At 41.3% G+C, this 11,379-nt stretch overlaps 1 non-coding gene and 2 pseudogenes across 1 annotated transcript; all 3 read right to left on the reverse strand.

Moving 5' to 3' along the window:
* Positions 1-1,033: 1,033 nt before the first annotated feature.
* Positions 1,034-1,136, reverse strand: LOC121492235. Its single transcript, XR_005988146.1, has one exon. It is a non-coding gene; the product is annotated as a U6 spliceosomal RNA (small nuclear RNA).
* A 2,910-nt stretch (positions 1,137-4,046) lies between these two features.
* LOC121491424 lies at positions 4,047-4,459 on the reverse strand (annotated as a pseudogene).
* Positions 4,460-9,979: 5,520 nt separating this feature from the next.
* On the reverse strand, positions 9,980-10,098 carry LOC121492254 (annotated as a pseudogene).
* Between the last annotated feature and the right edge of the window lie 1,281 nt (positions 10,099-11,379).

Consider the following 11,379-nt stretch of genomic DNA (forward strand, 5'->3'; position numbering starts at 1 on the left):
GCCTAATCCATCCAAAGGCTCCATCTTCAACTGGAAATTGGTCCAAACTTCATTCACCATTTTAAGCTGCAGAGCACTTCCAAAGGCTGGAATAAACGATGAGATACTGAGGAGTCATAGATAAAGTTGTTATCACAAAAATGATCTCTACCTCTCCAGGATATTTTCTGTTAACAGTGGGTTTTGGAACAGCATTTGACCAAAGAGGGAGAGGACCCTCATTTTACATCCTAACTCCATCCATTAGTATCCCAACAACGTGAATGATTACCCTTTGGGATATTGAGTGGGAAAAACTGGCTGCGGTTCTAAGGCAACTTCCTCTGGTTTAGGGAGCCATTAGGAAAAGCTCCTTATTCTTGTAAAAATTTTCCTGAACTTTCAGGGCCAGTTTCTGCAGCTGGCCAAGAGTCAGCCTCAGTTAGAATCCTGCCAAATTGGGCATCAACAGCTCATTTGGCTTGGAAAAAAAAAAAAAAAAGAAATGAGAAACAACTGACGTTTGTATACTTGAAATTATGAGCTGTTTCTCTAACAAAGAGACCAAACACTTTCGGCTTGTTTTACAGTAAACATACACATTGAACAATCTGGTTGGTTAGCAGCTGGCTGTGCATATGTAGGACATATGTGAACACATATGGATGCATAAACTCACATATGTTCACTTAAAAGGACACTGTCAAGCCATTTTATGACTTTTTTTGTTCTCTGGGCTCCGTTGTTTATAAAATCTTCTTAGAAGCTTAAAAATACAATTTCTTTCCCTACTGATTTTTGTTCTTTTTAAAAAAAAAAGGCAAGTATTTTGAATGACACTCAAATAAATGGGACTGGTTCTATTTAATCCCAAGTCCTACTTAAACACATACAAAAATACAGTGTCCAATGAGCAACAGAGCACTAACAGTGAGAGTTCCTGATGAAGAGAAAAATAATGAATCTTCTGTAGACATTTCAGAATTGAATGGAACTCACAAGATTATTTTCTGGCACCCCAGTGCTTTTATGTATGCATGTATGAATGTATTTTCAAAATATGAAACGCTTTACAAATTTGCATATCATCCTTGTGCGGAGGCCGTGCTAATCTTCTCTGTATTGTTCTAATTCTAGTATGTGCTGCTGAACAGAGCACCCAGTGCTTTTAGTGTATGATATCAAATATAAATAATAGTGATCATGATAAAACCTATTTTTCCCTATTATTTTAGCAATATTTTTCTAGCTTCTTTACTAAGCAAAAATCCCTTTAAAATATCCTTGCTTGGGGCAAAGGCTGTGAAGAATCAGATCAAAATGGCTAAAACACCTGGAAAGATGCTCAAAATCACAACTAGTTGGGAAAGCAAAAAGTTAATTAATGTTGTATATCCATCCGGTTGACAGGAGAAAGAAGCAACAATACACATTGCTAGCGGACGTGAGGAAAAGGGTACGGTCGTTCATATTTTGCTGGTGGAAATGGAGATTTTAAAGAGCTTTTGGGGGATGCAAATCTAGCAACATTTTTCTTAAAATTGAAAGTATATACTTACCCTTCAATCTAGCATTGCCCTGTTGGAAATTTAACTCATGGAGACAGGAGCACTACTACATGGGTTATAAACACAGGGTTTCTACAGCAGCATTGTTTGTTGTAGCGAAACAACAACATAAAATTGAAACCAAGTGAATACTCTTTAATAGGAAACTGTTGTTGAATAAATTAATGTATGTCTATACCATGGGATATTACATAACTACCTCTGCAAAAAGTGAATTGGAGCAATACTGGTTGCTTAGAGGGATTGCCACAGATAAAGTGGAGGGAGAATAGCCAGATGTGTAGAGGAGTATAGTTTATGAGTCCATTTTCTAAATCCTTGATCAAGAAAACTTTTATACGTATATGTTTATCTCTCTCTGTATCTCTTTTGTCTATACACACATTTGTATGAGGTTATATGGTGATGGAAACAAATGTGGATGGATACATAACAGGGTTGTTCAGATGGGCTGTCCAGAAGGGGCAGGAGGAATTATGGTGGTGGTAGGTGAGGAAAAGCAACGAAGAAGGAAAAGGCTAACATAAGAAAAGTGTGGTATGAAAGAGGTGGTCACATTTACTCAAATTATATGTTTATGCATATAAAGGAATTTTTGAAATAATAAGATATCATTCAAATAAAGTGTTCTCATCTTCTAGTTTTTAGGATTTCCATAGATTGAGATAAAGGAGGATGTGAAAGTTCTGGAAGAAGTCAGATCATCATGGAAAACATCGAACATGAGGGTTGGCTAATGATCTGTCATGGGTCCAAGGTTTCCAGTTTAACATCAAAATAGCAGGTTGCGTTTCAATCATTTCAGGGTACTGGTGCCACCAAGTGGTGTCTGGAGCAATTGTTGGTGGCATTTTATTACCCTACCAGGGAAGGAAACTCTTGGCCTACCTCTATGCCCTGCGCAGTGGCAAGCGGTCTGGGGAGGGCTCCCGCTCTCTTTGGAATGAAGCGCGCCCCTGGGAGCCTGGCACTGACATGGGTGGGAAGTATGAGAACAGATAGGAAGCAAATAGCTTTTGCCCTTAAATCAGAGCTCTGTTGGGGGTTCCTATTATCAAGTGCTCTCCTATGCCTGATGTTTACCTGTCAAGTCCCTTGGGATGTCTTTAGTATTTTCGAATACTTGGGCTGGTATTACAACCTGTCTGACTTTGTTAGTGGCCTGGTCTCTCATACAGGTCTTCACTTTTTATTGTGACCACCGTAGGCTGGCCTCTGGTTATTTCTTTCCGAGTGCCATAAGAACGTTTTCTTGGGCTGTCCTATTCCCAATCTCTTTGGGGCCCATTCTTAGCATTCTTAGCACACCCACTTGGGTGCTAAGCTTATGGTCCTTTCCAAAGCCTTCGCTCGTTCCTCGCTGCCCACCATCAAATTCTGATATCAGAGCACAAGCTTTTAATAGGGTGACAGTATGTCTCAGTTTGCCTGGGATGGTCCCGGGTTACTTCTGTTGTCCCGATGTAATTATTGTGACTTTATTCACTCTCAGAAGTGCTCTGGCTTGGACAATCCATTATATAGACATTCTAGCTCTTGACCACGTGGTTCTCCTGCCTGCAATACCTACGATAAGTTACCTATGAGAAGGACATGTGAAGTTTGTGGCAGATGGAGGAATTAGATCCGAGAGTGTACCTTTTTTCTTCAAATATCGGAAAGCTAGATATAAATTATTTGGTATTTACTACCTTATTTAAAAATGTATCTTCTCTGTCATTTCAATGACAAGTAGAATTTTTTGTTTGTTTGTTTGCACTCTAGGGAGAAAATCTACCTTCGTAGTCATCATGTAGCTCTTTGGGTTTTTCACAGACGAGAGCGGACCCGTTTGGGGCCTGGTGAGTGCCACGTTCATCGTTTGTTACCCAATGGGAAGGATATTCAGCTGAATAATGATACAGAAATTCTAAAAATTTTGAGGAGGTAGAAGCACCAATTCTGTGAACTCCTTCAGCACAAGAGGTCATAGCTTAGTTATCCACCAGTTAGCAGAGTGCTTGAGCGTTAACGCTCTTAGGACTTGCTCAAAAGTCTGAAATGGGGGCACTGCATCCCAGTTGAGGTATCTTCTACTTCTGCTTTCTGCATTTTGGGTGTAGTAACAGGTTGAATAGGAACTGGTTAAGGAAGTGCTTTGCCCTGAGCTCACCATCACTAGGAACCTGCTGTGAGTTTTTTCTGCAGGAGGACAGATTTTGAGCTCAGCCACCCATTTTCTCTTACCCAGTCCTTTTCACAGCCAGTTGCCTACATTTTTTTTTTTAAGTAAAACAGTTGACAATTTTAGTTTCACATTTTACAATACAAATGAAAATTGCCTTTTTTTTTTTTTTTGGCCCACTACTCCCCTGCAAAAACTATTCTTTCTTTGATAGGAAGGGGAAGCAAGTCTTCCTTGTCATGCTGTTAGAAAACACCCAGAGTCACAGCACCATGATCTCCTGGTGAAGTAGAATAAGTAATATAAAATGAATATAAAGAGGTTCCTGTCTCTCCTTATCTGTCTGGTCGAGTCATTCCTGGACGAGTGGGCACCATCATGGGACAGGCAGGAGATCTCATCATTGGGGGCCCAGGCATCATTGGCATGTGGCCTCCCATAGGTGGCCTCATTTCAGGAGGAGGTCCCACTGGCATCATACCAGGGCGAGGAGGACCCAGGAGACTGGAGGGAGGTGGGATCATTGCCCCTGCAAGAAGGGGAGCAGAGAATGGAGTAAGAGGTACCTTTCCCTGTTGAAATGCTGTGGTTGTTTTGTCGATCCGGCTCTGAGCCTGCTCTTCCATCCATTTCTGATAGTAGTCTTTCACATTCTCTTTGTGTCTTTTCTACACTGCAGTGTCTTTCTCACAGATGGAGAGTCAGGGGTGAGGTATGTGTCGCAGTCGTCACAATAAAACTTAGGCATGTTGCTCTCTGCCTACATTTTTAAGACAACTAGAGTGTGTGGTCTTGAAAAAGATTTTGTGTGGGAACTAGACCCATAACAGGCTTGGAGCAGTGACCTACTTAGCACCAGGGACTCGCCCAATGACTAATTAATAGTCATTTAACGACCATCAACCTCCAGTCATATGTAGCACTTTTTCCTCATGGTTTTGATTTGAGCCAATCTGAAGTCCAGGAAGCTGGAGATCAATTTAAGCTAATTTTTAACGAGCTGAGAGTCATGCATTCATCATCATCATCCCCTTATCTCCCATATGCCCCACCAGGTTCTGAAGATACGAGGAAGGGATGGCATGACTTCCGGGAGGGGAACTTTTCTAGTAGACACACATGTACCCAAATCCTCACATGCTCACACACGCTCACACGCACACACACACACAACATACACACACAGGGTAACTTGAGCTTGTCATGCTAATGGACAATGAGAGACCACCCTCTTCATCTTCTTTTCTAAGGTAGCTTATTTTAGGATACTTTTTTCCTGATTACACCATCAGGAGCACAATCAGGCTTTAGACGTGATGACACATCTACAGATATTTGCCGCTCTGTCATCTGTTGGCTTTCCTTGTGTATTTCTTCTTCCTCCCCAACCCCCCAAGGATGTGTTTAATGGATCTGCATAGTTTAGATACAAGGGCAAAGTTCTACATCTCACGTTTGTAAAGATGCCCCAGACTGAATTCTTCAGGTCAGGGACTGTATATTATTTGATATAGAGACTCTGCACCTGACTGCCTGTGTTTGAATCCCGGCTCTGCCATTTAATAGGTTTGTGACCTTGAACAAATGATGTTAACCTCTCTGTGCCTCAAATGACTTCTCTGTATGATCTACCTCTTGGCTTTTACTTCTCTTTTTTTTTAAGGCAGCTTTATTGAAATCTAATTCACATCATAAAATTCACCCATTTAATGTATACAAGTCAGTATTTGTATACAATACTGTGTGTTTACAGTTGGTGAAACCATTCCCACGATTTAATTTTTGAGCATCTCATTGCCCCCCAAAGAAACACTGCACCCATAAACAATCACTCCCCACTCCAGCCTACCAGTTTTTGTGAGTATTAAGTCAATTATTATGTGAAAAGCACGCAGAATATTGTCTGGCACCTAGTAAGTGCCATGTGAACGAGGGCCGTCATATTCCTATCATTATCAGCAATATCGTTACTACTCTGCACCCTCAGTTAGTACAGTGCCTGAGACTTACTGGTTTCTTACTGAATTAATGAAGCAGTGAGAGATAGTGGGAGACACCATTATTTCTTAAGCATTCTAAATGACGATGAGAAAAATGCCCTATAATTATGTACAGACATAATCAAAGGCACCACAGAATCCGTGTTAGAGCCCAATACTTGCATGAAGAAAGGTATTTTATTTTATTGATTTATTTTAATGATTTTATTTATTTATTTGACAAAGGGAGAGAGAGAGAGAGCACAAGTAGGCAGAGGGGCAGGCAGAGGGAGACAGAGAAGCAGATTGCCCACTGCCCAGGAAGCCTGAGGCAGGGCTCCATCCCAGGACCTCAGGATCATGACCTGAGCTGAAGGCAGACGCTTAACCAACTGAGCCACCCAGGTGCCGCAAGGAAAGATACTTTAAAATGGGCTTTTTTTTTTTTTTTTTTTTAACAATAGCTTGACAGGGTGGTGTTGATGATTAAAGAAACTTAGTCCCAAGTCCTGAATGCTGATAAGTGGACTCATGACCCAAGGAAAGCCACAGATGCTGAGCCTCTTTATAGTTAACCTATAAAATGAAATTGGATTGACTAAATCATTTCTAAATTTACTTCTGTTTCTAACATCCTGTGATATTGTCTGCCAATAAGTGTCATGAGGATTCTATATATCACTTGTAGCCTAGATGCAAAACCATATGACATTCATTTTATGGTCTTATTTGTTACTGCTCCACAGTGTCTTGCATTCTCAAAGAGAACATAAGCATGGATCTTCTCCATCCCGACATCCTCTATTGGCTTCCCTCTGCCTGAAGGATACAGTCCAAACCCCTTGACAGAGCATGCAGGACTCTCACGGGTCTCTTTCTGCCTGTGGAATATCCACCCTCAGTTCTCCTGGAAGCCATACAATTGATATTAGTTTGGGGATCTAATCAGATCCCGGTGCCCACAGGCTTTGTAGGGCTGCTGTTCTCTACTCTCCTGGCCAACAGAGCCAATTTTCTCCTGGAAATTTTCAATAAAGAGAAGGAAGGATCGAAAGTAGTTGGAAGTGGTTTGTTTCGAGCTGTTGCTGATGGGTATCATAGATTGAGGCATGCTAAGAAGACTGTCCTTCTGCAGCTATTACGTGGATTCCTTCGGCTCTCCTGGATTCTTTTGAAGACATGCTTATTCAGTGTTTTCCTTTGCTTGAAAAGGAAATAAATAAATTACATTATAAATAAATTATGTTACCCACATCCCTTTAATTAATTGTCTCCCCCTTGACCCTGCTCTCTTTGGCATAAGCTGGCAAAATTTTGTTTCTCCCGACTGAAGAAAAACTGCTGACCAAACACAACCAACACAAAATTCTTTGATGATCTGGCCTGTCTCGTTTGCTAGATCCCATCTTCTGATTTAAGTTCCCCAAAATGGAGCAGACTTTCTCATGGGCCCCTGTCAGGAAAGCCTTCTCAGCTGCCTAGTGACTTCCTATTGCTTCAGTGGTGGGCTTAGGCACCTCTTTGGCACGGCCTTCATTGGCCTCTTTCCATGTAGCCAGAGGCTCTTCCCTCCCTGGTCTGACCGCATCCTGTATATATACACAGCAATATTAAGAGCCAACTGTTACTCTTGTCTTATTTGTGGAGGGAATACTGAGGGGAATAGGCCACCCCCAAACATGCCACTTTGGCATATTGATTATTTTGAATTAAAGTTACTTAAACAGCTGGTGTGGGAATGACACTGTTTCTTCTTTGTCCCCCGGAAGTAGGAACTCAATCTCTCATGGGAAGATATCCTTCGTATCCCAGCAGGGTAGAAGCCATCCTTATCACCAGAGATAGAGAAATCAAGGCCAAGAAGGCTGTATAGACAAACTTTGTCACTTCTTGATTAGTTTGCTACCCTACACCCAAACTCCTCTGTGTTGTCAAATCTTCAGGAATAATTGTATCTTTGAAAGTCATGAAAGCTGCCTGCTTTGGCCACGTTTTTGACTCACACATCTTTGGGTCTCCAGTGCATACAATATCGAATTTCTTTTTCTCCTGTTGATCTTTATTACGTCAATTTAATTATTAGGCCAGCCCAAGAACCTACAAGGGAAGAAGGAGAAGGCTTTCTTCCCCTACGATGTAGGACTGATGTGATTTTCTTCACCTGCCCGCCCCTTTCTCCTCACCATGGCCTATATTAGGTTGACAACAGTGTAGTGTAGGTTTTGTTACTGAAATGTTTATTGGATTTGCTCTGATTTTTCTGTCCCAGAGAAACAGCCTCTAAATTGCTGACCTTGTTCATTGACTCCTGTTGTTTTTTGTAGTCCTTCCTCTACTGGGATTGACTAGTTACTATAATAAAACCAATTTGGAGACGCCTGGGTGGCTCAGTGGTAGAGCGTCTGCCTTTCAGTTGGGGCTGTGATCCTGGAGTCCCGGGATCAGTCCCACATGGGCTCCCCACAGGGAGCCTGCTTCTCCCTCCATCTCTCTTTGTGTGTCTCTCATAAATAAATACATAAAATCTTAAAAAAAAACCTCAATCTATACACTTGTTTAAAATATATGTATTACCTCTCCCTTCCTTTCTGCATGGAACCCCTTGCATATCAATGGACAGTCACAATCTGGTTTCTGTTGTGACTGTAAAGAAGATTCTGTAGCCATTTTTTTCAATGTTAGGATGTCATGGGTGTTAAGGTACCCTTTTGATTTAATGCAACCTTTTCAAGGAGGAATGATAAAGGAAAAAGCAGGCGTTTTCTGTTTTTGAAAACAAGTATGCTAAAATGTATTCTGAGATCATGGTAGCTAGTATGTGGTTAGAATTTCCCCCAAATTCCACTCTTCCAAGTCAACTGAAGCCCCCCGTTAGCTGTTGTGAGCAAGTGCCTCACCAGCAATCTCCAGAAATGACCCCCCCCCCCTTTCTCTCTCTCAGGGAGTTTGTTATTTGCAGCAAAGAAAATCAGACAAATCTTCCTTATTCTGTGGAAAACACTGAATTGGATTAATTCATTATGTGAGCATAAGAAAATAAAAATCATTTTCCTGATGGAAGGGTGTAACTAGCTCTTTTATATTTTGATGTGTTTAAACCCAAACTTGGAAATCTCCTCCAGCCTAGGAGAGGAAATGGTGTTGGGCAGGGTCCTGGAAGGGGCCGTGCTCTGGGAAGTGACATTGCAGGTCACCAGAAAGTGAGCCGCTGGTCATGTAGGCAGGTGGGACCCATGCTCCTGCTGCTACCACAGGACAGATGAAGATGAAGGGGTCCTTTATCAGCAGAACCTTAAGTACAGTCTCCAGAACCTACATCCAAAGAAGTCGCAAGTCCAGAAAGTTCTGTTATTGGGAAATCAGGACCCATTTTCATATTTTACTTTTTGTTCATCATCTCTAGCAAAAAGAGATGTTTTAAGTCTCAAATACTAATTTCAGTTAATATCATAAGTTCCCTCATCTCTACTTCTCCCCATCCTTAAAACAAAACAAGACAAAACCAAAAACCACTAACCAAAGTGACAACTTCTTTAAGGACTTAACTCTCCTGATGTTAGTATAAGCTGGAGTGGGTGCTCCCAGCATGGTGAGTTGGTCATAGTAAGTTAGGTTTTGGGTTAAAAACTAAGTTTCTTCTTGGCTCATAGCTACCCCTAGCCTTAAATAGGATGGCAGATCCTTCACATGAAGTACATCTGAGCGTAGCTTCCAAGTGTAAGGATTCCTTTGAGGCCTTCATCACATATGACATATGGGACGGTGCAGCCTCCACTCAGAATCTAAGGGGAGAGGTGAGAGGTGGGCGGTCTCCCGCAGAACTAACCAAAGACATACACACCTCAGAGGGAATACAACTGAGAAAAAATATTCCAGCCGACTAAGTTGTTTTTCTTCTACCTTTAGATTTTAGGAGGAAGACGCAAACAGCAAATCTTTCTTTACAACAGAGATTTATTTAAATTTTAAAAACCAAGCAGATAATTCTGCAAGTACAGCTTATATGTGTCTCCCCTCACCCAGAAGGAGAGTAACCAGAAATAGAACAGTGCTTGGAACATGATAATACTTAAATTACAATTTCTTCAGTGAAATGATGGACTCCCCTACAGCTTCTCAATCTTTTAGCTTCACTATTTTTTTTAATGTCCAGAACATTAATGTTAATCCTAATGGCAAATACTTACAAACTCACATAGGATTATCTGTTACTGAGCTCTGTGTGTACACACACACGTGTGTATGTATGTCCACACATATGTATTTCCATACAATAACCCTAAGAGCTAAACAATTAGATACTGTTATATTCAGATTTTATGAATTTGTGTGTCAACTTTGCACAGGGGCCACACCAATCTTCTCTGTATTGATCCAATTTTGGTATATATGCTGCCGAAGCGAGCACTGTTCTGGTTTTAAAGACAGAGAATTGAGGCACAAAAAAAGTTAGAAAAAAAAAAAAAAGAAAGAAAGAACTCACAAGGTCAAATGCCTAGTAGATGACAGGATTTAATTCTAGACATAATTACTGCTGGGTCCTCAGTTAACAACAACAAAGAAAAAATCCCTAAATACGTTGCTCCAGGCTTGCTTACTGAAGCAGGAAAGGGAATCCAGGTCTCTCAGTGATTGAGGAAAGGGGATTGTTGTATGACCTCAGTTTACCAGAAAGCCAATTATGATGAGCTTGATTCTGACTTTGCTTTCAAGTAGAGCATAATCTGACAGAGGCTGGCATTGATTGGAAGCCTGCTCCTGCTGGATGCTGTCCTGAGCCCTCTCACAGACACGAGTCTGGGATGCTTACCACAAACCTACGAGTAGAATTCTTATCCATGTTTTACAGGTAAGGACACTGAGGCTTGGGAAGAGGACATCACTTGCCTGAGGTGACACTGCTGTTAGGCAGCTGAGCTGGAACTCAAATCTGGGCCCATCTGACTCTAATGTTTGTTTTACCCCAGGTGTTATCCCCTATTTTCTAGGCATTTCCAATTGATCTGTCTTTCCGACACTGTTAGCGGCAATATGGTAACTGATGTGTGTTCTAACGAGCTGAAGGTTCCACAGAGAATTTCTGGAGTTTAGTTCTCACCACAAAATATTAGTGAAGCAAATGGTAGAAATTTTCGCCAAACTCAAATAGGGATTATTCTTTTTATGTATTTTTCTTGCACATGGTTGATTAACCATTAAAACCATTATGTTAGTATTGAAGAACCAATGTATTCTGGTTTCAAATGTGGGGGGAAAAATACAATCTGCTAGGCAGGGAGCTCAGTGTATCATTATACTGCAGATTTCACCATGGGTTATTCTGAATGGAAATGAAGATATCTGGAATCCTCAGCAAACTTTGGCTTTCTTACTAGAGCTCAACTGACCTTTTGGCGTAAGGTTAGCTATTATTAACACAGGAAGAATGCCTCCATCGTATTCCTGTGTTTGCGAGCATCATGAAGCTTAAGGTTCTGGTTGCCAAGCACTTTGAATCAAACAGGAGCCCAATAAATGCCAGGGAATGAATGACGAGGACTCACTTAGCCTAAACTATGAAACTGGCAAAGTTTGAGTGCTTCTGCTTGGTGACCTTCTGTCTCTTTCTCGAATGCCTGGTCATCCCTAGTTCCTACCTGCTGTTGCTGTTTGCTTCAAGCCCTGAGTAAAATAACCCGATCAACACCAA

The sequence above is a fragment of the Vulpes lagopus genome, chromosome 5, assembly GCF_018345385.1.
Source record: "Vulpes lagopus strain Blue_001 chromosome 5, ASM1834538v1, whole genome shotgun sequence".
NCBI classification, from domain to species: Eukaryota; Metazoa; Chordata; class Mammalia; order Carnivora; family Canidae; genus Vulpes; species Vulpes lagopus.